We start from the raw sequence: 26800 nt of genomic DNA on the forward strand, positions 1-26800 counted from the left end.
AGAGTCGACAGAAATGATATATAGATAATTGACATCGACATACAAAGTTCAAATTGATGATTAATGTTCATAACAGGGTCACCCAAAAAAGGAAACTTAACCCAAAATACATTAGACTGTATCAGGTTGCTCGTAAGGTGGGAAACGTGGCCGGTAAGTTGAGCTTACCACCTTATTTGGAAATTATACGCCCAGTCCATCATATAGGGATGCTTCGCAAGGGTACTGACGAGCCACCCAGGGTATGTTTCATAGATGATATCTAGGAAATAGAATCCTATAAGGAACAACCTATCGCCATCTTAGATCGGCAAACTAGAAGATTGTAGACTAAAGACGTGCCTTCCGTCAAGATACTGTGGCAAAAACCAAAACTAGAAAAGGGGATGACCTGAGAAATTGAAAAGGACATAAAATACAAGTATTCGTACCTATTTCCGATGTCTACAGGTAACCCCAACTCCTGAAACTCGTATATTAATTACTTGGATGAAAATATGTGTGATCGCAATAAAAAACAATCTCCCTACAATAGGTATAAAGTCTTGAGGGAAGTTTTATTTAACATTCAGGGATGAATGTTCTAAAGGAGAGAAAGATGTTACACCCCACACTTTTGAGCTCGGAATGTCTCTTAAGCTTCTTAGAAGTTACTATGTGAGTCGGATAGTGTACAACGCTATTAAGCAACTCCAAGGAAGGGAGAATGTAATACTCCATAGTAGGGAAGGTTAGAAATAGGGTTATGAGAAGTCGGAAGAAGTTGGAGGCCAAGTAAGGAGTCGTAGGACTCGACTTACCTACGTAAGTTACTAACTTAGAATTCCTACACACTTAAGCTACTTGAGTTGAGGTGGCACCTTAGGAGGCTGCCACGTGTCACCCTAGGGGCTGCCACATGGCACCTTCTAAAGAGGTGTATATATATGTGTTAAGTGACTTTTAAGTTCAGTTTCTATCCAAAAAACTCAGCCAAATAGAGAAAAAATATGAGAGAAGAGAAGGAGGTAGCCCCAACCCCGTAGGCCGCGACTGGGGTCCGACCTGGACCCCCGCATACATATTTATCAGCTGTGGTTAAGTCGAACTAAAGACATGCAGTGCATATAAATCAGGTTTTGTTAAACCGGACTACAAACAACACAATGCCATGCTTCAGAGCCCTATTGGGCGATAACATTTTTATAAACCTGTAGCCTCTTTTATTTGTATCACCTCATGAAAGAGCACACAAGCCGACAAGGCTGCCATAACATAATAACATATATCATACATCATGTAGACCCAGCTGAATCGAACTGACATACACAACCCACATATATATATCTGCAGACCTCTAAAAATATTAATGATAACATATAGCGGGACAGGGCCCCCGCCGTACCTCTGAATAGACAAAATAATTTTATACATCAGTGGTCAGTATCAAAAACTAAGCTACGATACAATGGATCCTCTTCCAGCTGAGCTACACAGAATCCTAAGCTGATGGACTCCTAAAACCTGTATCTATACCTACGAGCATGAAACGCTGCCCCCCGAGAAAAGGGAATCAGTACGACATATGTACTGAGTATGTAAAATGTAACATAATACAACTAGAGGTATATAATAAATAAAGAAGCAGGGGAAAATATTATCAAATTAGAAGCCTGCACCTGTACTCGGTAAATTACAAAAGCATGCATGCTCATATCATACCATATAACCAGCCCTTTCAGGGGTTTGGTGAATCATATCTATAAAACCATCATGGACCTAGTGCCATCACCACCTTATTACAACACATCATCATATATATACATACGTACCCGGCCCTCTAGTGAGGGAATGGTGAAAAATACAGTGAATTGTGCACGATTACTATTCCCATCTCGGGCGCGATGAAAGAAGTGTTACAGTATACACGAGTAGAGTAGTGAGAAACAAAACACAGTTTAAATCATTCATAGAGACTCAATAAAGTCATCAGGTGAATCATCCCTAGAGATAGGGTAGAAAGTATCTGATGTATACCCTCTAAATGTCACTAAGGACTATGTAAAAGGGAGTTTTGGAAATCTTAGACATATATTAGTATGAAATATCTTATAGCAGTCCGAGCATTGGTTATCTTAGAGCCTTTCTTTTTTTACAAAAAAAGAGCTTAGTCGAATCAATTGTTATACAGTCATATAGAAGACTCGAGGAGTAGGAGTTTAATTACTTTAAAAGTCTTAATATCCAGAAGTGATCAAGAGTCATGAAGTCATATTCAGAACCTAAGAGTAAAGTTGCCCCGAAGCTTTCATCATCCATAGCCTACATCTAGGACATGCCAAAAAGGAAGAGAAAAGATAGGCTTTACATACCTATGTCAAAAACATGCCAAGAGAGAGCTTCACATACCTCTTATGAGTTACTCTTTATCCTATTTGCCTCGTCGTCCTTTGAACCTATTCAACATGAAAGTAATATGAATGTCAACCACTCTTATCTTTCCAACAGCTTAGGTTCCACCTTAGTATCCATGGAATCTATTTCCTTGTTCATCTCCTCGCCTAGTTCTTTAATTAGTTAAGACATGAACGAAAATTGGGAAGCACCTCCCCTATAACATGCCCTATCCGAATTTCCAATTACATACCTAATCACTACAGCCAACCAATAACAACACCCTGCAGCATATATACACATAAAACATGGCAACATTACACAACACAAGCTCCAAACCACTTGCTGAAAATTACAATATCAAAATAGGATTTCTAGTCTTTACTTCGCAAAGCCTTTAATTATACAAAATGAGGGGTCATGTGACTACAAAAAGAAGCACCCATACCCCTTTTAGAACAAATGTAGGCCCTGCAACAAACCCCCACACACTTGCAGCAGTACACCACAAGCATAACACTTTACTTCGACGACACTTGAACTATAGCGACTCCAATTTAGTTTGTTTTAAACGTCAAGCATTTCTATGGCATTTTCATATTTCCAGACACCTATAGGGCATGTAAAACACTCCATAAAAATACCATAAAGTCCAAATTTAAAGAATAAACCTTACCTTACCCAAAATTGGCCAAAACTCGCCAAAACTGCATCTCAGAACTTCTTGGTGGGCTGAATTGGGGCAGACTGTTTGTGTCCCTTTTTCCCTGCCCCAAATTGGAATTTTATGTTATCAAACATCATTATGTAACCTCGGTGTAACTTAAAAAATTAATTTATGGAATGAAACTCGGGCATTACCTTTCTTGGCCTTAAACTTGTAGCCCCTCTAGCTTGGCCCTTTAAGTTTTTCCTTCAACTTTCTTCCAAGTTTCTAATCATAAAGTTAAAGAAATGACTCCTTATTCATCATCACATACATATATATACATATATAAATCTCTACGTTCTTAAGGAATAATGTAGATAATTAATTCACAGAGGAAAATATTAGAAAACTTACTTTGAACTCTTTCAAGCCATGGATGGAAGCTTCCTTTGAACCTTATTTTCTGACTTTCTGACTTCCAAGGTCTTACAGGTATGTTACGATTCCCTTTATTTTGATGTTTATCCTTAGATATTGGAGTGAAACTTTCCTTTGTGACTCCTTATGTTGCTAAGATTTTGATGACCGTCCTCAAATCTTGTAATATCCTTTCAGAGTCTCTAATTTTGTTGGTGACTCAATTTTAGCTAACCGGGTACATAAAAATTGTCCTGTCCAATTTTTGTAAAAAATCATCTCAGTTGATGTTGTAGAGATGGCCATGCAATATTTTAATGTTATTATTTCCGTTGAATAGTTGCATGCATGTTATACTTCTATTAATTGTACAATCAGATTCATAAGATTTTAGTTTCCTAATGAGCCAGTATAGAATGGAAAGTTAGTTCTTCAGTGCCTATAAGTCCATTTATTTCTTACCTTAAGACCAGAAAGATGGTTTCAAAAGGATGCATCTATCATCTAATTCGATTTAAGGATACTATGTAATGTCCCAAGTCTACACCCTAAGCATGGCCAGTACTCAAAAACCATTGCTGGTTCCCAAATAAACCCTTGTCCTCGCTATCTCACTTAACATGAAGAATTAACTTATGACAAGTAACTTAGATGGGAAAAATTAGTGCACAAAATTAACCTTTTCAAAAATAAGTCTCAATACTCAATCATATAGATAATGAAACATAACTCAATATTTAATACAAACTCAAATGAATAAACTGAACATTGTCTGACTAGTCTATAAAGCTTCTAAGACTGACTTTGAAATTGGTACCAGGATAGGCCCACGTCTGCCTCAAGTGATAGATAAATGACGTAAATGAAAGATAGAATAATGCTCAATCTTCAACGATACGCCTATTGAGGATCTCTATCACTTGTGTCTTCATCATAAAAAGATGTAGTGACAAATAATGTTAGTAAATGGAATGTACGGTATGTGAAATAGTTGAAGAGAAACTTAATCATGATACTCAACTCAAGGAGCTCAACTGTGAATATAGCTCAACTCAATAAAGTATGCGAACTAATAAAATAATGCTTTAAAATATATACAATAATAAATGCAACTTAGTATAAATATGTATATATATATATATATATATATATATATATGTAATACCTTAATTCTTAAGGGGTTTTTCTATCCGACAACCATCACTATGAGCCTCGTGATGATACAATATTCTGCTTACATTGCTATAGTCATCCTATACCTTGCTAGAGTATAGGACAATAGCTGAACTATGGATCATCTAAAAATTTCACTTTTGGGACTATGAGGAGTCGGCCGAATAAATGATATCTAACATTGGTGGAAGCTGTAACTTATAGGGACAATTGTAAACTCTCTTGATAATCTGAAAAAGACCGATGCAATGGGGTTTCAACTCCCCTTCATCCAAAATCTCAAAACACCCTTCATTGGTGAATTATTAAAATACCCCCAATCATTCACCTCAAATATCATTGTAGGACTTTGGATGAGTTTGGAAAGTCTTCAACCTCTCTTGAATGATTGTCACTTTCTCCATATCTAGATGAACCAAGTCTGGCACTATCAACCCAGTATCACCAAATTCAAACCAATGAATTATAATGACCTTCCATGTCATTTTCTCTATTTTCTGATCTTTTCAGAATTTTAAGCTTTCTTATAGAGACTCTAAGTCAATTATGACTTGTAAGCACTGACAGTTCGGTCACCTAGTCATTTGTTTAGATTTTATGTCTTTTTTTGTTTTACAGCTTGTCAAATTTGAATAGTTGAATTAAGTCAAAACTTCTAGTAAACGTCTTCAAAAGGGTATTATGATGGTTTCATTAGCTCCAAAAATGTCAATTTGGTCTAGTGGCATAGTTGGCTCGGGTCTTGAGGCTTTCGATGAAAGATTGTGCCATTAGACATTTTAGCTTTTAAGCTTTGTCCTAAGTTTGACTTTGGTCGACATTCTTGGTAAATGAGCTCGAATTAAAATTTCGTCAGTACAGTTAGCTCCAGAACTTTGAGTTTGGTCTAGAAGGACCTTTAAATTTGGGTTTGAGGCTTCTATTGTGAGTTTGAGCACTTAGATGAGATGTTGGAAAGCTTAAAGGCCTAGATTTGACTTCGGTCAACATACAAAGAAATATTTGTTCTATGAAAATTCCGTCAATGCCATTAGCTCTAGAATATTGAGTTTTGTCTAGTAGGACCTTTTTTTGAGTCTGGAGGTCTTTTTTTTATTTTGCATATTTAGGCAAAAAATTGAGTTTTAGGCCTGAAGGGGTCCCGAGGGGTATTTCTTTCATAACAATCATTTTTTTGAAACTTTTGATAGTTCCATTGAGTCCGAAATATTAAATTTAGTGGGTTTGCATATATAATTTATTTTTATCGAGTTCTGAAAGAATCCCGTGGGTCCGTTTGGAGACTTTGAAAAATAGCAAAATTTGGTTTTGCTGGAGCAAACCTTTAGCGACTAGAAAAATACCCTGTAGCGACCAGAAAATGGCTTTTACCAATCATATTTTCTGATATTTGAAGCCGAAAATGAACTTCAACCCACATTTTCAAAACTTAATATCTCTCTCAATTTAGCTCCATTCCCACATTTTCAAAACTTAATATCTCTCTCAATTTAGCTCCATTTTTGGTAATTCAAAGGTTGGATTGCTCAGAATTGGGGTGAATACGCATTTGAATGATTAAAGGTCATTGGGGGAAGCATTATCAAGGAAGTTTTGTGCCAAAAAAAAGTTGTCCTCCTTCTTGATTTCTCCATTAATGGTAAAATAATTCCATGGGCTGATTGCTTCTGTTTCGAGTATCGAATTGTGTCCCATTTTGGTACACAATCTTTGTAAGGTAAAATGTACCTTTTCATGGAGTCGATCTTTGGAATTCCTGACGTAGTTCCCACAATCTCATTTTAGTTCCAATTTTAGGTCTGTCTCCGAAAAATGCAATTTTGGTATCAAAAAAGTCTATATTGATGAAATTATCAATATATAGTTAGCGTGGCGACAATTAGAGGTGATTTGGAGGTGGATAGATTCAAATTGGTAGATTCATGTGTCATCGTCTTCGAGGTATGCTACAGTCTTCCACTTTGACTGAGCTTTATTAGATATCATTTAGCATATATTGCATGTGATTTAGGCTGGTACTTACCCATAGGGTTTTTCTTTTCCCTTTCTATCTTCCTGATTTCCGATTGAACCTTAGACTAGAATAGTCTCATGAGATCCTTAATTTAGGCTTGTGTCCTTGGTTGTGGTTTGGATTAGTAATATTATCCTTATTTAGGATTGATGTTGATGGTCTTAGTCTAGATTTGAGCCTTAGATTCTTTATCATGTGTTGTACTGCCCTTATAGCTAGGTGTAGCTTCTGGTAGGGCTTGTTATGGATGGTGTGCCTTGTGCTAGCTCCTAAGACCTCAGAGGCTCATCTTAGCCATAGGTTTGGCTTAGTTGTGCTTGTTAGGAGATGAAATGGCATATGTTTGGGGTATGGCATGATACTAGAGATATTTCTCCCCTTATTTGATTCCGATCCATTTCCCAATTATGAAGTTTTCTGATTAGCGATAGGTTTGTGATGCCTTATTGTCTATTGTTTATTATTGGGCCTGAGGCCGTGTTCGAGGAGTGATTGCATCCTAGGTTAGTTTGCTTCACCTTGGTAGTTTGGTATGACTTGATGTTATATTTCAGATTGCATGTACCTTATTTTGATGATGGTGATGGCATGCTCGCATTGATTGAGAATTTGCATATGTTTTGTCGTACGATCTCAGGTATTTCATGGACATTTACTACTACTTTTGAGAAGGCATTCTCACACTTTATATTTTTAAAACTAGTTTTAACGGAAGTCGTACCACCTGGATCACTTGGGAACTAGTTTGGAGAATTGTGAGGCGTCATGGATGTACTCATTTTATATACAGGCATTATCAGAGGCATCGATGATGCACTCAGTTTTTATTGATATCCGGCGCAGCATCACCTTTTTTCTACCTTGGCTGTATTTGGGATGCCTTTAGCATGTACTTGAATATCTGGCAGTGTCATCCTTCTCTACATTGGCTTGGCTACTCACTCTCTGGTACCACCGTAACACCCATTCAAAACGTTGTATATGATGTTCCAATTCTCGATAAAAATAATATCTCTTATGTATTTTGTGCATAACTTTTAATAGGTTGGTTCAAATTAGATAATTCAATTTTTTAAATAACCCCAACATTATTATCTACAACCTTCATGAAGACTATAACTTAATATTCAGAGGCTAAGTAGGTCAAATAAATTAATCTTTGCAAGACCTGGTGTTGTGATGAAATAGAGTAATTGTAGAAGAAAAATCATATCATACTATAGGATACTCCAAATCAGTTGATTGTTGAACGAAATAAAAGAAGACTTTTAGAGCTACAATTCATATGTATACATCAAATCCTAATTAGGAAGTTATCTTGTTCAAACATAGCTCTGAAAAAGGGTATTCTGTTAAAAGAAGGTTCATCTCACTAACCATGGAAACATCTAGATCCATTTGACATCAACCATAATATCAATAGTCCTCCATTTGACATCATCCATGACATCACAATCTTCCATTAAATTTTCATATTTTTTTTATAATTATTTTAATTATTATTAGGTCCCCCCTTCAAATCTATAAATACCCACCTTATTTCATCATTTTATTCATTAAGCTTTCTCAAGCAACTCTTCTCTCTATACACTCCTTTACTCATTTTTAAAATATAGTTTTAGTTCTTAGTAGTGTATAAATACTATTCCAGTGATTTATATACTCCGGGTAGTACATAAAATGCTCCGGCAAGGAAAAAAGGCTCGGATTCAAGAGTGTTCATTAAGTTCTTCAATTCTGAGTAATGCTTTGGATTTCAGGTATGTAAAGTTTTAATGAGAGTATTCCTTCCACTTTCATATCTAAATTATTTTGATTATATGATAAATTATATTTATTTTCTTTAAGCTTTACTCTAAGGTATGTGGGTGTTTATCCATGGGTTCTTCCACCCATGTAGTCCAAAAATCTTTCAACTAAATCTCTTGATTTCAAATAAGATTTTCTTATGGGTAATTCTTATTACTACTTAATAGCATGAATCATGATTAAACTAATAATTATTGATCTATTTTGATGCAAAATAATTTTATATGTATGAATTGAAGGTTTGCAAGTAATTTCTCTCTTTATCTCTTTAAAGGTTCTTGAAATTCATGGTGGTTGTTTAAAACATGATTTTTAATTAATGAATTACAAAGTATTTATGAATAATTTCACCTACATACATAATTGAAAGTTGATGTGATTTGAACCCACCTAGTTTTACTATATTTTCAATGAAGTTTGACTTGAAAGCGTTGACTCTAAATGAATGTTTATGAAAGCAATGTGTATGATCAAAAGGGAGTCTTATGAAATGAAAGAATGATGAAATGATATGAATGATTGATTATTTATGAAATAAGGACAATTCTTACATATTTGAATTACCAAAGGTTTTAATGAGCTATTTACCGAATATGATATTTTGAATTCTCAAGCTATATGATATGACTATTATGAAGTATTAAACTATTGTGTGGGATTGACTTAGCATCGAATAGGTCATTGAGGTGGGATTCGGTAAAGGAATCTTAGTAGCAACTCTTTGTATCATTAACTATGTGCCATAATAGGATTCCTTGTAGGCTTAGGCTAATGGATCCATGAAATTCCTTAAAGTTAAAGAAATAAATAAAGTTGACGGAGTTCTACCCGGCAAGTAGTCTCTCCGGCCAACGTAGGAGGTTATGTTGGATTCCATGTAATAGCACGCATAGTCTTAAATATCGGTTATGGTCATTTTTCCACAAAATGAATATTTTAAAGGATATATATATGATTGATTATGCATGTATTGCATTATGTTTCATATTACATAAAGTTTTTAATATTTCTTCAATGTTCATGCATGCTTACATACTTAGTACATTTAAAGTACTAACGCATACTCTTTTGCCTATATGATTTCACCATGTAGGGACCCATGCTCCTCCTCATTCTCCTCCACATGGCTAGTTGAGATTTCGTTTGAAGACTACTTTTGGTGAGTTCCCATGTTCCGGGAAAATTACTCATTTATCTTTCTAGCTTATGATATGTTGAGATCTTTAGACACTTACTATGATATTTCTTTCTATTATGATTGAGGAAGAGCTAGAGACTTGTCTTAGCCCTGTTAAATCTAAAAGTTAGAGGTATTGTTGGACATATTTAAGTTGAAGATTTACTATTATGATTTCTGCTTGTTTATTTATTGTCATTACCTATGAAAGGCTAAAAAAATGCTAAAAGGCTTGTTTGAGGTACTTTCAGGTACCTTCTTCGCCATGTCACGTCTAGGCCCTAGGCTTGGGTCGTGACAACCACGATGGGGATGATATGTGTTATGTATAAGACCCATTTCAAGCCCAAGTAGTGCATATGGACTTCCTGCGTCCCTTATGTTCTCCTCTAGGCAATGCAGCACTAAACCGGATAAAGGAGCTGCATGGGTCCTACTTGGCAAGTCGAGGGCTGAAGTGGATTTATACACTTATTTATTGATGATCTCTGAGATCCACCGATGATATTACTACTTTTTACTATATATCTACATTCATTAGCATTGCCTATCACCAACATACTTTTTTAGTTTTTGGTCCCTTAGTTTTATGGGGGCGGGGGTATGCTTTTCATTATTTGTACATTTCGAGTGTATGGGCATCCGGTTGGTTATTTTCTAATTATACTTGTACTTATCCATTTCTGTACATGCAATTGGTTACAGGTGGTTTTAGTCTTGATTTATTGATTGGTACTCCCTGCTATACAGAATTGTGTTAGTCTCTAGATAGCCATGTAATTAGCTATGACAATCAGCCCCCTGTACTTGTTGACTCCTATAGTACTTTTTAATTATAAATATATTTGTTGTTTTATGCTTTCAGGTGCACTTCTTAACTCTGTTCTTTTCTCTATGAATCCTATCTTTGTGCCCTTATTTTCTGTACTACCTTGTGTTAGCTCCTAATTTGCTACTTGTGTGGTATTTACCATGTTATATGTTATAAATACTTTATTTATATGTGGAGATTAGTCTGCCTATGCCTACTGAATATCATTCATTTGGTACTTATAACACTTCTACATCTTACAGATCATAGCACGGATTATCAAGAGTGATTTGGACTTTATGTGGAGCAGCTTGGATTCAGAGATTTGTTGAGCTCCTAGCATTTGGAGTTGTCGATTTCCATCTATTTTAGGCTAGGACTAGTCTTTACTTGATTTCAAAGACTGTCTGTATCTATTTTGTATTTGTAAAAGCCCTTTACTCTTATTTTGATTAGATGCTCAAATATCAATTAATGTTAGGTCTTGAGGATTGTTCTTGGTTATGTTAATGCTTAATTCTGTTTCTTTTCATTATTATCATTTTTCTACTTCATATGTGTTATGTCCCATACTTTTGTACTTCGAAAAGCTTTCTTAAACTTCTTAAAGGTGGTCCATGTGACCAAGATTATCTATAATATTATCAAATAACTCTAAGGAAAGAGGATGTGATGTGCCATAAGTGGAAGGGTTGGAGATAGGGTTATAAGGATTTGAAACAAGTTGGGGGCTAAAATAATAAGTTGTGGGACTCGAATTACTTGCGTAAGCTACCAACTTGGACGTCTTACATACTTAATCTACTGGTGTACATGTTGATCTTGTGTATCAAGGATTACATAGGTTTTTAAAGTGAGACGAGATTACGAACCCATGAAAGAGGCGAAAGGAGGCGTAGCATCTACTCAAAAGCAAGCAGGTGATGCACATACTTAGACCAAGTAGGTGACACACCTACTTGAGGTGGACCCCAGGCTGCCATGGGGCAGCGTATGATTGGCTACATGGTGTGAGGTGGCGCCCTAGGGGGCTGCCATATGTCACCCTCAGGAGGATTCCACATGTCCCTTCATATATATATATATATGTGTGTGTGTGTATGGTGCTGAATAAGTCTTTATTCGTCATTAGAACAACAAAAAAAGAAAGAGAAAGAAGGAGAGAAAAATGTAGAAGGCTAGAGAGAGGCTACGGGTTTGGCCCTTTCGAGGTAAGCCTTTGACTTTCGTTCCATAAATTAATTATACAAGGTTTACCACAATGAAATGAAGGTGTTATTAATGTAAATTTATGGTTTGGAGCAGCACCGAAGGGATAACAAACAGCCCCAAACAGTCCGCTAATTTTCTGCGTGCTAAGAAACTTCCAAGGCTAGTTTTGACAAGTTTTGGATAAGGTAAGGTTGTTCCTTTTAATTTGGAGTTTATGGTGTTGTTATGTAGTGTATTAAACATCTTGTACGTGGCTGGATATATGAAAATTCCCTAAATATACTTGACATTGGAAACAATCTAAATTAGAGTCGTTATAGTTAAATTGTAGTCGAGTAAGGTGTTGTGCTTATGGTGCTGCAGCTGTAGGTGGTGTTATGGTGTGTTTCAGGGATGGAAAACATTCTAAAATGGGTGTGGATGCTTCTGGTTTCATCCACATAACCCTCCATTACGTATAGGTAAAGGTTTTACAAAATAGAGACTAGAAACCCTATTTTGGATATTGCAATGTTGAGCGAGTTGGTTTGAGTTTGTATTGTGTAATCTTGATGTTAATTGCTTGTATATATGCTGTAGGTTTGTTGTTGGTTGTCTGTAGTGATTAGGGATGTAATTGGAAATTCGAATAGGGCATGTTATAGGGGAGGTGCTGCCCGATTTCCATTAACTCCTTAACTAACTAAAAGACTAGTCGAGACTAGTCGAGAAAGGTGGATAAGGAATTGATTCCTATGGGTTCTTGGTTGTGGATTTAGGAGATGGAAATTTGAAAGTCACTAACATTAGTATTACTTTTGTGTTAAATAGGTTAAAGGAGTACCGAAGCGAGCTTGAATGCGATTAATCCATAACAGGTATGTAAAACTTATCTCTTCCTTTCTTTTGGCATGTCTTCAAGTTAAGTAATGAATGATATGAGCTTGAGGGTAAATCTACTCATAAATTCCCAGCATAATTCACGGCCCTCACCTACTTCTTGATGAAAGCACTTTTACAGTAAGTGAATTAGGGCTTCTTAAGCCTTTCATAGGTTAGGAAGTGATGAGTATGTGAAGCTATTTTTATTTTCTCTTGGCATGTCTTATCCATAAGTGGTTTGTATATGAAATATGGTGATAATACCATTCATAAAACTCCAGGAATGACTCATAATACTTACCCACTTCTTGGTATTAGAACTTGTGTAAGAGCTGAGTTATTGCCTTTTAAGGTTTCTCTATGATGAAGGGCAGTATATATAAAGCCTATCTCTTCTTTCTTTTGAAATGTCTTAAATGTAAGTGAATTGATATATGATATAAGTTTGGCGGGAGTTCCATTCATAAGTTTCGGGCATAGTTCATGACTCGTGTTCGCTCCTGAATGCTAAAAGTCCTAAAGTAGTTGAACTACTACCCTCGAGCCTTCTATATGTTGAGTAGTGACTGAGCATATAAGCTCCTATTTCTAAAGAATCTGTGATGATAAATGTCTCTAATTGCATAAGCTTTGTAGCATTATCTTGATGCAAGTCTATGATTCATGAGACTCTGTTTGATATGTCCCCTAATGGCATTTAGAGGATATTTGAGATGATGATCATTTTGATCCTCAAATGATAGTTCATGACGATTGTTATTCCTAGTATCAGATGATGAGCTAATTGCATATAGTGAATCACTATTCTACTTGTGCATGCTGTTAATACAACTTCTACTGAGTCTCATAAAGGGTCGGGTATGACTGAGTCCCATAAAGGGCTGGGTATGATATATGATGACATAATTATTAACCGAGTCCCATGAAGGACCGGGTATGACCGAGTCCTATAAAGGGATGGGTATGATATATGATGATATGAGCATTCACTGAGTCCCATAAAGGTCCAGGTATGATATATGATAGTATGATTGTTTATCGAGTCCCTTACTAAATGGCTCGGTACGATGCATATATGCATATGATAACCTAATGAAACCTTTGTGACACCAAGTCCCAAAGTAGGCCGGGTACAATATGGGAGGATGATATACATGCCCTCATTTTATAAGATGCAGGTGTAGCGACTTATTAAATATTATACTTGTTTCCTGCATCCTCAATTTTGTGTAATCTCATTTATGCTTTGTTATGCTTTATATACTCAGTACATATATCGTACTGACCCTCTTTTTTGGGGGGGCTGCGTTTCATGCCCACAGGTACAGATATTCATTTCGAAGATCCGCCAGCTTAGAATTTCCACTCAGCTATGTTGGAAGTGCTCCACTATTCTGGATCCTAACTTTTGGTGTTGATCTTCTAATGTATATGTATGTTTATTTAGGGGTACGGCGAAGGGGGCATTGTCCCGCCATATGTTGATGTTACTATTCTTAGAGGTCTGTAGTTACGTGTATGTGGGTTAAGTGTAAGTTGTCTCAATTATGCCAATACAACGTGTTGTAAATGTTTTGATATTGTGGCAGCCTTGTCGGCTCGTATGCCCTTTCATGATATGGTACGAATGAAAGAGGCTACATATACATAAAAAAGTTTTTGACCCATTGGGTTTTTTTTCTGTGTAGGATCACATTATTCAAAGTTCAACTTGATTATAGCTTATAGGTATGTATACGGGGATCCAGGTCGGACCCTAGTCGCAGCCTACGGGGTTGGGTCGTGATAATATATTTCTCTTCAACTTAATAACCCGTGGCTTCTGATTCTAAGGTAGTGATTAGGCTTACCTACTGGTTGATTATATTAGGTGCCATCATAACCTTAGAAATCGGGTCATAACTAGTTGGTACCAAAGCTCTAGGTTAGCCAATATTATTGGTATGCGAGCAATGCCTAGTAGAGTCCTACAGATTAGTGCAGAGATATCTGTATCCTATCTTCTGGAGGTTGTAGGGCATTCTTAGGAAATTCTATTCTTGAATCCTTAGCTTGTATCCTTGCTTTTAATAACTTCTAAAATTAGTCCTTTGAAATCCACTCTCTCTTAGATAAATAGCATAAGGTTTTCAATGGACCCTGCTAGAGCATTAGCAGGTTCTACTAGAGTTTCGATGGATAGTTCTTGAGCCAGAGATGGGTTGATAGTTCCCCTACAGGATTCATCATCAGTACTAGAGTATATTATAGGGTTTCTTGAGTTCATTAGGAATTACCCCGCATCATCCCCTACAGATCAGGATATGAGTCAATAGTTTGTTAAGGGGTTGTCTTTGCAACTACATTTGGTGTTAGAGCACTTAATAGAGGTTGGGTCTACCTATCCCCAGTTATTTATTCATGTAAGGGTATAGAGCAAGCGCATGTCTTGATGCTTAAAGAGATAGTGGTAAGGGCCTCACCATAAGTATAATGGTGACAACATCCCACCTTGGGGTGAGTATCATTTCCATAAGGGTCATTTTCCTTTTTGACCCATCAAGTCTCCCACGGTAGCACCTCAGGTTCTAAGAGGTTCTAAGTAGGTCCGAGAGCTTACAATGAAAACATTTTAGGTCAAACTTCTCAGTGTGAGCATATAGGGCCTTCAAGTGTTGGAGCTTATTCTATTCTAGTTGGTTCCTTATAGCGGGTGAGGTAGGCCACTTTGTTAGAGAGTTTCCAAGACCCTGGTATATTCAACTATGAGTGGTTCCCAAAGGGTTTGAGATGGTTCATAGTTTGTTATGGGCCACTAGGGGAGCTCACCGTGTTTTTCACGCAGGGCTTCAAGCTAGAGAGGTTGCTATGAATGTGGTGAGTTTGGACACTGTTCCAGGGATTGCCTCAGGCGAGAGTTGATCATTCAGATATTACCAACATTTATTACTCTATCGACTAAGGTGGTCATAGCATGTCATATTTATTAAGAGCTTAGGCACTCATTGAGATAGTGTCCCGACATGGGACCATAATGCAGTTTATTTAGCTAGATCCATTTCATAGGTCTACATCACATCTAGTCAGTGATAGTGACCCGAGGGAAATATATGGTAGTAGGGGTTCTTAGTTTAGGGTCTGTCATAATCCGTTCCATGCTTCTATAAATCAGTAAGAGACTAAGGACCCAAGTAATGATTATATTTATATAAATTCATTGTGTTGTCATTCAGTTTGTGTGGTTTGGGGTTTTTATACCCATCCATGCCTATTCGACTTGTGATATATCTTATGATTATTTCTTAGCTTTACTTGGACTTGTATGTATGTGTTTTAATGTTGTAATTGATTTCTTTTAGTAGTGGATCGACTAGGTTGAGTTTCTTTATTGAGAAGTGGTGGTTGGAAAACTCTCCATGCCTTTGCCTTGGTGGTTGTATTATGAGTTTACGACGGGCTAGTTAGTTGTTCCTTTTTGTCTCCTTAGCTAGTTGTTGTTGTTCTGGTGTCAATCATTGTTAGATAGGTGGCTTGACCAGCTTTGTTAGTTCTGGGAGTAGTGGTTCTGGATGATCTTATTTAGTTAGAAGGTCACCCTAGTTGTGTGTTGTCCTAGTTGTGTGTCATCAAGCTGGATTGGTGGTTGAATGACTCTTCTTATAATTTTGCATATGTAGCCTTAATTTGATTAGTATTTCTTTTTTGCCATTTTGGTTTTCCTGGCTTAGATAACCATCTTTTTAGCTTGGATTGTTTGGTTAAGTCTTGAGGCTGTAAAGTTGAGGTTTGGTCTATTTACCTGCCTGGTTGGTTTCTTTGTGGTGGTCTCGGTGCTTGAGTTTAATGATAGTTGGGAATTTGTGGCTATTAGAGTTGTGAGTAAGGTAGTGTAGCCTTTTATGGTATGGAAATCCTTGTTGGTCGTCTTTTCCCTTTTCCTTTAGTTGTATTCTCGGATACAAAGTGGTGGTCTGTTCATTCAATCTTTTGAAACTATCTCTTTTGAGGGTTTTAGTGCTGACTATGGCTAGTTGAAAATTTTGAAGAGTGATCTCTCGTTGCACCTTGCTACTGTTGTGGTTAATTGTCTTGAGTTGTGTTGGTAGCTCTTGAGGTTTTAGTTATGATTTGGAGTTGGAATGGTGGTATCTCTTGGCGGATTCTGACTTTAGCTTCTGTTGGAGAATGAAAAGTTGCTTAGAAGGTTCATCTAAAGGATGGGGTCAAAGTAATTCGTGTTATTTGTGATGTTTCACTTGCTCATGATGTGAGGTTTGATTGTGGCATATGCATAGCCTATTGCCTACATGTTATCACCATGTAGGGACCGGTGCTCCTCCTCATTCCCCTTTACGTTGCTAGCTCAGATTAGCTTAAAGGTTGCTTGTGGTGAGTTCTTATGTTTCGGGAACAACATCCCTTTTTATTCTAGATTATGTTATGTAAAACATTAAGACATCTATTATGGCATTTATCGATACTTATTTTGAGGGTGAGCTAAGGATATGTCTTTGCACCCACCAAGTTTATCAGTAAGGGTATGTTTGAAAATAAATATATGATGATCTAAGGTTGATAATGACTTTTACTCTATGATATTCTCCCTTAGTCCCTCTTTCCCCTTTTATTTCTACTTATCGTTCATCGCCATTACTTATGAAGGCTAAATGAATGATAAGAGGCTTGTTTGAGGTACCTTCAGGTTCTTCATTCGCCATGTCATGTCTAGGCCCTAGGTTTGGGTTGTGACATTGCATAGGATGATTTCTTCACTTTCAAGAATTAAATTGTATCCTATTTTAGGATACACTCTAAGTAAGGTAAAGTCTACCTTTTCACGCGCATTTCCTTCTCGTTGAGGCCAAACTAAACCAAAGATTGAAAGTCGATTTTAGTATTTTAGATGTGGGTCCCACAATTCTATTTTAGACCCAATTTTGGGTCCATCTCCAAAAAACAAATTTGGTATCAAAACATTTGTATTGATAAGATGATCAATATTTTGTTGTGTTGCTAAAATAGTAGGTATTTCGGCAGTGGAAAGCTTCAAATAGGTGGATTCAGAGCGCACGTGATCATCTTTGAGATAGGCTACAGTCTCCCACTTTGATTGAGCTTTATTAGATATCGTTTAGTATATATTGCATGTGAGTTAGGCTGGTACTTTTCGAGTATAGGGTTTTCCTTCTCCCATTCTATATTCCTGATTCTCTGTTGAGCCTTAGACTAGAATAGTCTTGTTAGATCCTTAATTTAGGCTTGTGGCCTTTTTTGCTTTTTGGATTAGTCATATCATCCTTATTTAGGATTGATGTTGATGGCCTTATACTAGAGTTGAGCCTTTGATTCTTTATCATGTGTTGTACCTCACTTGTAGCTAGGCATAGCTTTCGGTAGGGCTTGTTATGGATGGTGTATCTTATGCTAGCGCATGTGACCTCAGAGGCTCATCATAGATGTAGGCTTGGCTTAGATTTTCTCGTTAGTAGTTGAAATGCTATATTTTTGGGGTAAGGCATTGATCATAGAGATATTTCTCCCCTAATTAGACTCTGAGCCATTTCTCAATTACTATGCTTTTTGATTAGCGATAGGATTTTGATGACGTATTTCCTATTGTCTATTGTCTATTATTGGGCCCAAGGCCATGTTTGAGGAGGGATTGGATCCCAGGTTAGTTTCCTTCACCTTGGTACTGTGGTAGGACTTGATGTTACATTTCAGATTGTGTGGACCTTGTTTGGATGCCGGTGATAAAATGCTTATATTGATTGAGCATTTTGACATGTCTTGTGGTAAGATCTTAGGTCCTTTATGGATTTTTACAACTAATTTTGAGAAGGAATTCTCACACTTTAAACTATGTTTAAACAAGTTTTTAATGGGTGTTGTACCACATGTATCATTTGCACACTGGTTTAGAGACTTATGATCCGTCGAGGAAGTAATCCTTTAATATTGGCACTATCAAAAGCATCGAGAATGCACTCAGTTTTTATTGACATTTGGTGTGGCATTTCTTTTTAGCTACATTGGTTGTATCTGGGATTCCTTTAGCCTGTACTTGATAATCTGATGCGGTATCTCCTTTTTTTACATAGGCTTGGTTACTCATTCTCTCGTACCATAAAGGGGATGCTATGTATTATGTATAAGACTTGGTTTGAACCCAAGCTGTGTATACAGACTTTCTGCGTTCCCTATTGGCCTCTCTGGCTAGTGTACTACTGAATAGGATGAGGGAGCTGCGTTGGGACCATCTAGCAGGCCGAGGGCTAGGTGGGTCTTTTTACTTATCTATTGATGATCTATAAGAACCACTGATTATGTTACTGGTTATTACTACAGATTTACATTCATTAGCATTGTCTATCACCAACGTACTAGTCTGTTGTTTTATTCCCCAATTTTATGAGAGTCGAGGGTGTGTTTTGCATTGTTTGTACCTTTTGGGGGTATGGGAATTTAATCGGTTATTTCCTAATTATACTTGCACTTATCCATTGTTGTATATGCAGTGGTTATAGGGGGGTCTTAGTCTAGATTTGTGGATTGGTACTCACTGCTAGGCTGAGTTTGGTTAGTCTTTAGATATCCATGTGAAAAGAAGTGACAATCAGTATCCCATTCTTGGTTAGTTGACTCCTATAGTGCTTTCTTATTATAAATAGGTTGTTGACTTGTGCTTTAAGGTGTGCTTCTTTACTGTATTCTTTTCTCTATGTATCCTATCTCTTTTCCCTTATTTCCTGTATGACCTTGTGTTTTCTCCTGATTTGCTACTTGTGTTGAATACCTTGTTATATGTTATCTATACTTGCTTAATTTTTGGAGATCAGTCAGCCTATGCCTGCTGAGTATCATTCGTTTGGTACTCATATTATACTTTTGCATCCTATAGATCATAGTACAAGTTATCGCGGGTGATGTGGACTTTGTGCGGAGCAACTTGGATTCGGAGATTTGGTGAGCTCCTTGCATCCAAAGTTATCGATTTCCATCCATTTTGGGCAAGGGCTATTTTTACTTGCTTTTGAAGACTGTCTATATTTATTTTGTATTTGTAAAAGCCATGTACTCTTATTTTGATTAGATGCTCAAATATCAATTGATGTTAGGGCTATGGGATTGTTCTTGGATATGTTATGTTTATTTCTCTTTCTTTTCATTATTATCATTTTTCGCTCATATGTTTCTCTTCTACTTAATAGCTCGCTTTTTCTGGTTTTGGGCTTGGGGTTTTGCTTACCTACTTCTAGGTTATAGTAGGTGTCATCATAACCTGAAAAATTGGATTGTGACACTAATTGACGATCTACATATCCTCCCATAAATATCCTCATATGGAGACATTTGGATGCTTTAATGAAAGCTATCATTATAATCAAATTCAACAAGAGGTAAGTGGTCATCCCAAATCTGAACATATCCTTAAAATTCTAAATTGTACGCTCTGCCTGACTATCTTTCTAGGGATGGAAAGAGGTACCAGGATTAACCTTTGAACCCAAACCTTTCTGAAATGACTTCCAAAATTGTTCAATAAATTGGGTACCTTTATCTGAAATGACAGACAAGAGAACTCCAAGCTATCTGACTATCTCTCTAATACACAACCTTGCATAATCATTTCCTGAATTTATAGTCTTAACGGGTAATAAGTGGGAATATTTGTACATCCTATCCATGACCACCAAAATCAAATCATGCTTTCTGCAGGACCATAGTAAACCAAATGAAATCCATATTAATCATCTCCCACTTCCATTCTGGAAACTCTATATTCTAGGCTACACCACAAGGCATTTGATGTTCAACCTTGACTTGTTGACAATTTGGTGATTTGGTCTAGAAATCTACAATGTCCTACTTTATACCATTCCACCAATCGACTTCTCTCAATTCATTGTACATTTTCATAGAACCTAGATGAATGGAATATCTGGAGCTGTGGGCCTCGGCCATAATTCTATCTCAAAGTCCATCAATACTTAGAACACATAATCTACCTTTATACCTCAAAACCCCATCTCCCTCTTTGGAAAAAGCAACATCATCTTTCAATTGAAAGAGGATAGGATCTTGATATTTCTTTTCCTTTACCTCAACAACTAATTAAGACTCAATCCGATTTTGAACAATAACTCCTCCCTCATCAGAGTGCACAAGACGAACTCCCAATCGTGCAAGTCTATGCACTTCCTTGGCTACCTCTTTCTTCTCTTCCTCCACATGAATGGTACTTCTCATGGATAACCTAATAAGAGCATCAGTAATAGCATTACCTTTACCTCAGTTTTAGAGAATTCTTATGTTGTAGTTATTGATAAACTCAAGCCATCTCCTCTGCCTCAAGTTCAACTCTTTTTGACTATAGATATGTTGCAGACTCTTGTGATCAGTGAACACATATACATGTACTCCATAAAGATAATGACTCTAAATCTTTAGAGCAAATACTATCGCTACCAACTCTATATCATGTGTCGGATAATTCCTCTCATGAATCTTAAGTTGTCTTGAAGCATATGTTATGACCTTACCTTTTTGCATCAAGACATAACCCAGTACAACTCTAGGTACATCACAATAAATTACAAAACCATTTGTTCCCTTGATACTGACAAAATCGGAGCAATAGTCAATCTTGTTTTCAACTCTTGAAAAATCTTCTCACAACCATCGGACCATTGAAACTTAGTCTTTATCAGAAATAACTTAGTCAACAATGATAATATGATTGAAAATCCCTCAATAAACCTCCTATAGTAATAGCCAAACCCAAGAAACTTCTTATATCAGTCGGGGATATAGGTCTGGGCCAGTTCTTAGTAGCTTTAATTTTTTGCAAATCCACTTGAATACTATCACCAGAAATAATGTGGCATAAGAATGCCACAGATGCAAGGCAAAACTCAGCCTTCAAGTACTTAGCATATAACTTCTTTTCCTTGAGAATTTGGAGAACAATTCTGAGAAGGTGAGCTTGATCCTCCTCACTTCTCAACTTGTTCAAAATGTCATAGATAAAAATGATAACAAACATGTACAAATACTGCTTGAACACTTTATTCATGAGGTCCATAAATGTTGCAAGAGTGTTAGTCAAACCAAAGGACATGACTAGGAACTCATAGTGACCATATCTGGTTCTGATAATAACCAGATCTGAGGTTTATCTTAGAAAACATGTGGCACCCTAAAGTTGGTCGAACAAGTCATCGATTCTTGGAAGAGGGTACTTATTCTTTAAGGTAAACTTGTTCAATTGATAGTGATACATGTTCTCAAGGAACCATCTCTCTTTCGCACAAATAGGACAGGAGTGCCCCAAGGTGAGATACTCAACCTAATGAATCCCTTATCTAGAAGATCTTTCAACTGCTCTTTTAAATCTGTGGGAGACATTCTATATGGTGGAATAGAAATCGATTGAGTATTGGGAAGAAATCTATCCCGAAGTCTATCTTCCTATATGGTGGGACTCTAGGTAAATCCTAAGAAAAGACTTCTAGAAACACATTTAGGACTGGAAATGACTAAAGAAATGATGTCTCCACACTGTTGTCTCTAACTCAAATAATATGGTAGATACACCCTTTGGAAACTAACTTTCTGGCCTTAAAGTATTAAAAATGAATCGACCCTTAGGAAAGACTGGACTACCCTTCAACTCAATAATTGTCTCATTCAAAAACTTAAACTTGATGATTCAGGTTCTACTATAAACTGAGGCATAACAAGCATAAAGCCAATCCATGCCAAGAGAGACATCGATGTCTACCATGCCTAACTCAACTATGTATGCATAAGTATCTTTATGATAGATAGAGACTATACAATCTTGATAGACTCTCTAAGCTAGAATAGGCTCACCAATAAGTGTAGAGACATTGAATGGTTTAAGAGGCGTTCAGGAAAAATTCCAAACTCAATGCCTACATAAGAAGTCACAAAATACAAAATGGCACCTAGATCAAGTAATGCGTAAACAACATGAGAAAATACTCCAACCATACTATTGATGTAAGACCGCGGAAGTCAGAGAATTTAAAGCCAAAAGAAATCCTCTAAATTTTGGCTGACTCCAACCTTACGAGCCACTCTACGACTCGTAGAAAGTCCTACAACTTATGAGAACAAGTCGTAGAGTGACCCTTAGCAATTGAATGTGACCAACCTAAAAGAAAGGTCTTACGACTCATGTTTTTGGTCCATAATCCCTTAGATAACTCATAGGAAGACTTAAAAGGCCTTGTTCAGAGATCCCTCAAGGCCAAGTCTACGACATGTCAGAATGGGTCATAGAAGTTGTTACTTGTCTTAAAAATGACTCGTGATGAAACTTTAGAGACCCTTAGAATTTTCAAGTTTTTGGACCTGTAGGACGAGCCCTAAGGACGACTTGTAGACAAGTTTATGGGCCGTAGGAAAGACCCGTTCTCAAACTTCTGAGACTTAAATTTTTAGGCTTTTCCTCAAACTTGGAGGATGATTCATTCATACCACTCGTTATTTCTTCACGACCCGTAGATAGGGTCTCGTAAGGTTGATTTCCAAATTTAAATAAAGGGCAATTGTATCTTTTCCCAAGTTCGGTTCAATGAACCTAGACATTTTTAAGGCCAAATTCAAAGTCTATAAATATTCAATTCTTCAAATTCCCCTCCTATTCAATTCATTCTCCCAAAATTTTCCAAGGCAAAAACAAAGTCTCTCAAGGCTTCTTCTTCAAGCTCAAGCTAGGATTTCCAGATTTCTACAAGGTTTCTTCTTCTATTCTTGGTGAATTCAAGCAAGGTATGTAAGGATTGATTTATGAGTCCTTTTCACTGATGGAAACCCAAAGTTTTCTCCAAGTTTCTTTCAATTTCAATTGAGTTATGAACCCTAGTTTTGATGAATTGCATTGGGCTGATTCAACTCCATTTTTAGATGTTATCAATAATTATTGCATGCATGTTTTCATATGAATTAAATTATTTTGAGATGAATTATTAATGCCCATGCATAAAGCTAATTTCAAGTTGTGATTTTGATGTTAAAGGTAATTTTCATTAATTGATCATGAGTTTAATGATATTTAAAGAAAGTTTTCATGATTTAAAATTGAGATTTATGATTTTATAATGATGATCAAAGTTAATATCAAAGAAATTATAATGATGATCAAAGAAGTTATTATGGTGTGATAAGTCAATTCTCACATAATTATATTAAAGATGGTGATAAGTACAATTCTCACCGAAGTTATGAATTCTTAGGAATCACTAAGTTAATGAGTTATTCCTAACACGTTTTAAAGATGGATTGATAGGTAGTTACTATATTTCCCTATTATGTTATGATCACATTTTAAAGAGTTTCCATTGGGATATAGACTAAGCACCGAGAGGACTTCTAGGTAGGGTTCGGTCCGATAACACAATTAGTTACCCAAGGGAATCCTAGTAGAAACCTAAAGTCCCAAACTATGTTATCTGCATAGGATTGCCTTCATGGCCTAGCGAGGGGAACCATATATAGCAAAGTTGAGTTGTGTTAAGATGATTAACATAACGGAGTATACTCTAGCAAGGTAGCCTCCCCCTTCTCGATGAGGATTTCATCGGATTCCATGTAATAGCTCTCATGGTCTTAGATGTCGGTTATAAGTCTTCTCCCACACAATTTGAAGCTAGTATATGAGTTGTAAGATGAAGTTGTATGATATGCATTGACCATGAGTTCCATATATTTTCAAATGCTTTTAAGCTCCATTTAGTTTCATTATTATTGATCATGCATCTTATGGAATATTGGTCATATTTCTTTGCTTGTTCATGCATACCTCACATACTTAGTAAATTCAAATATAGTAACACATATTTTTCCAATATTATCTCATAATGTAGGGGCGGATGACACTCACGACCATCCTATTCCTGGCTAGAGTTGATTAGATATCAAGAGTCGGTAAGTCCTCATCTTATCGAGGGTAATGAATTTTTTTCTTATTGTTATCATTTAGAATTCTTCTTATTGTTCAGGTGAGCTAGGTACTTGTCCTAAGACTCTATAAAATAACTAGACTATAGGCATGTTTAGACGACTTATGATGTAATCCGGTTTGGACATCTATTGAGTTGACTTTCCTTAGCCCAATCCCCTTGAGTTGATTTGTTTCGCTTACTTTTAAAATGCTTCTTTAGCTTAAGTATGTGATGTATGCTAAGATGGATTATGGTTGGGGTCCCTCGCATCCTGATCGCCTTTAGTTTCCTCCCACTGGTAGTACCATACATTAGAAATATTCTTCAGCTGGTAGGAGACAAGTTCAACACTCTTTATCTATGTCGCATGCATTACTTTCATAATCTTCCATATGTCATCATAAGAATTTGAGGATCTTCCTTAACTCTAGATCCAGTGAAGACTGGAGTGTCCATATCTTGAGTTCTATTATCAATAGATGGATCCTAAGAACTAGAGCTCAGAACAGTGGTATTTTGACAACCAGACTATGCATCCACCAACATAGTGAGCATAGAGATAGCTCTTATAAATTGAGCCTCAAAATTCATGGTACACTAAGCAGACGATGGAACCTATTGAGTCCCATTCTCGGCCTCATTCTCATTCTCAGCTGATCAAGCTCAATTTTGAGTATGCATTATGGATGGCATGGTAATCTCATCCTCAATAACATTCCCTTGACTCAAGGTTCTTTTTGAAGGCATGATCTAAAATTGTGAAATGCATGAAGTAAAAGAAGATTTCATAGAGATAAACTCTATAGAATGAAATGGTGTATGAAAGAAGTAAAACAATTCCTAAAAGTCTTGTAGCCTCCCTATTATAGATGTGGTGCACTTCACACTTATCAGAAGGACTCTACTATAATCAGCTTCATAAACACGCTAGGACTCTTGAACTCTGTGCTCTAATATTAAGCTTGTCATACCCCAAATCTAATTCCTAGGTGTGGCCGGCACTCAAAATCCATTGCTAGTTCCCAAGTGAATCGTTGGCCTAGCTATCTCACTTAAACTTAAGACTTAACTTATGACAAGTAACTGAGATGGGAAAAATCAGTGCATAAACTTAACCTTTAAAAATAAGTTTCAATATTCAATTATATAGATAATGAACTATAACTCAATATTTAAAACAACCTCAAAAGAATAAACTGAACAATGTCTAACTAGTCTATGAAGTCTCTAAGACTGACTCTGAAATAGATATCGAGACAGGCCATGGCTACCTCAACTTAGAATTCTTTTTATTAGCCATTATTTTGTATACACATGGATTGGCCAGTTGTTATTTGAAAGGTTGCAATTTTTTCAAATTATTGAAATAAAAGACTGAAATAAAACTCAAGAGTTCCTCTAAATGCAAAGAAGTCTCACCAAAACCTGGATGGAAACTCAATCTTCAATGATATGCCTCTTTATGATCTCTATCACCTGTGTCGACATCATAAAAAGATGCAGCTGCCATGACCCAAGTCTAGGTCCTAGACGTGACATGGAGAATGAGTGCATACATGAGTAATCAAGTAGATATTATTTAAATTATACATATGTGGATATATACATGTATGAGTAATCATGTAAATAGCATTTTGAAACGTTTATTTATGGGAATTTGACTATAGCCGACATTAAGACCATGTGAGTTATTACATAAAATCCAACATAATCCCCTACGTTGGTTGGGGAGTCTACTTGCCTAGGGTATAACTCTGTCAATTTTATATTTTAACTTTAACTTTAAGGGCTTTCGTAGATCCATTAGCCTAAGCCTACAAGGGCTCCTATATTGGCACATAGTTAATGAGACAAAGGGTTGCTACTAGGATTCCCTTACTGAATCTCACCTCAATGACCCATTAGGTGCTAAGTCAATCCTATAGAATAGTTTAATATTTCAAAATAGTCATAGCATATAGCTTGATATTCAAAACATCACATTCAGTGGAAGAACTAATTAAAACCTTTAGTGATTCAAATATGCAAGAATTGTCCTTTTAGAATAAAGAATCCATCATTCATAGAATTTTATTATTATTTTATTTTATAAGACTCTCTTTTAATCATAGATATTATTTTCATAAACATTCATTTGGAGTCAAAGCTTTTAAGTCAAACTTCATTGAAAATAAAGTAAGACTAGGTGGGTTCAAATCACTTCAACTTTCAAACATGTACGTAAATGAATATTCATAAATATTTTGAAATCCATTAATTAAAAATTATGCTTTAAACAACCCACCATGAATTTCAAGAACCTTTAAAGAGCTAAATAGAGAAAATGCTTGAAAACCATCAATTCATACATATG

This window comes from Solanum dulcamara, chromosome 1 (assembly GCF_947179165.1).
Source record: "Solanum dulcamara chromosome 1, daSolDulc1.2, whole genome shotgun sequence".
Lineage (NCBI taxonomy): Eukaryota > Viridiplantae > Streptophyta > Magnoliopsida > Solanales > Solanaceae > Solanum > Solanum dulcamara.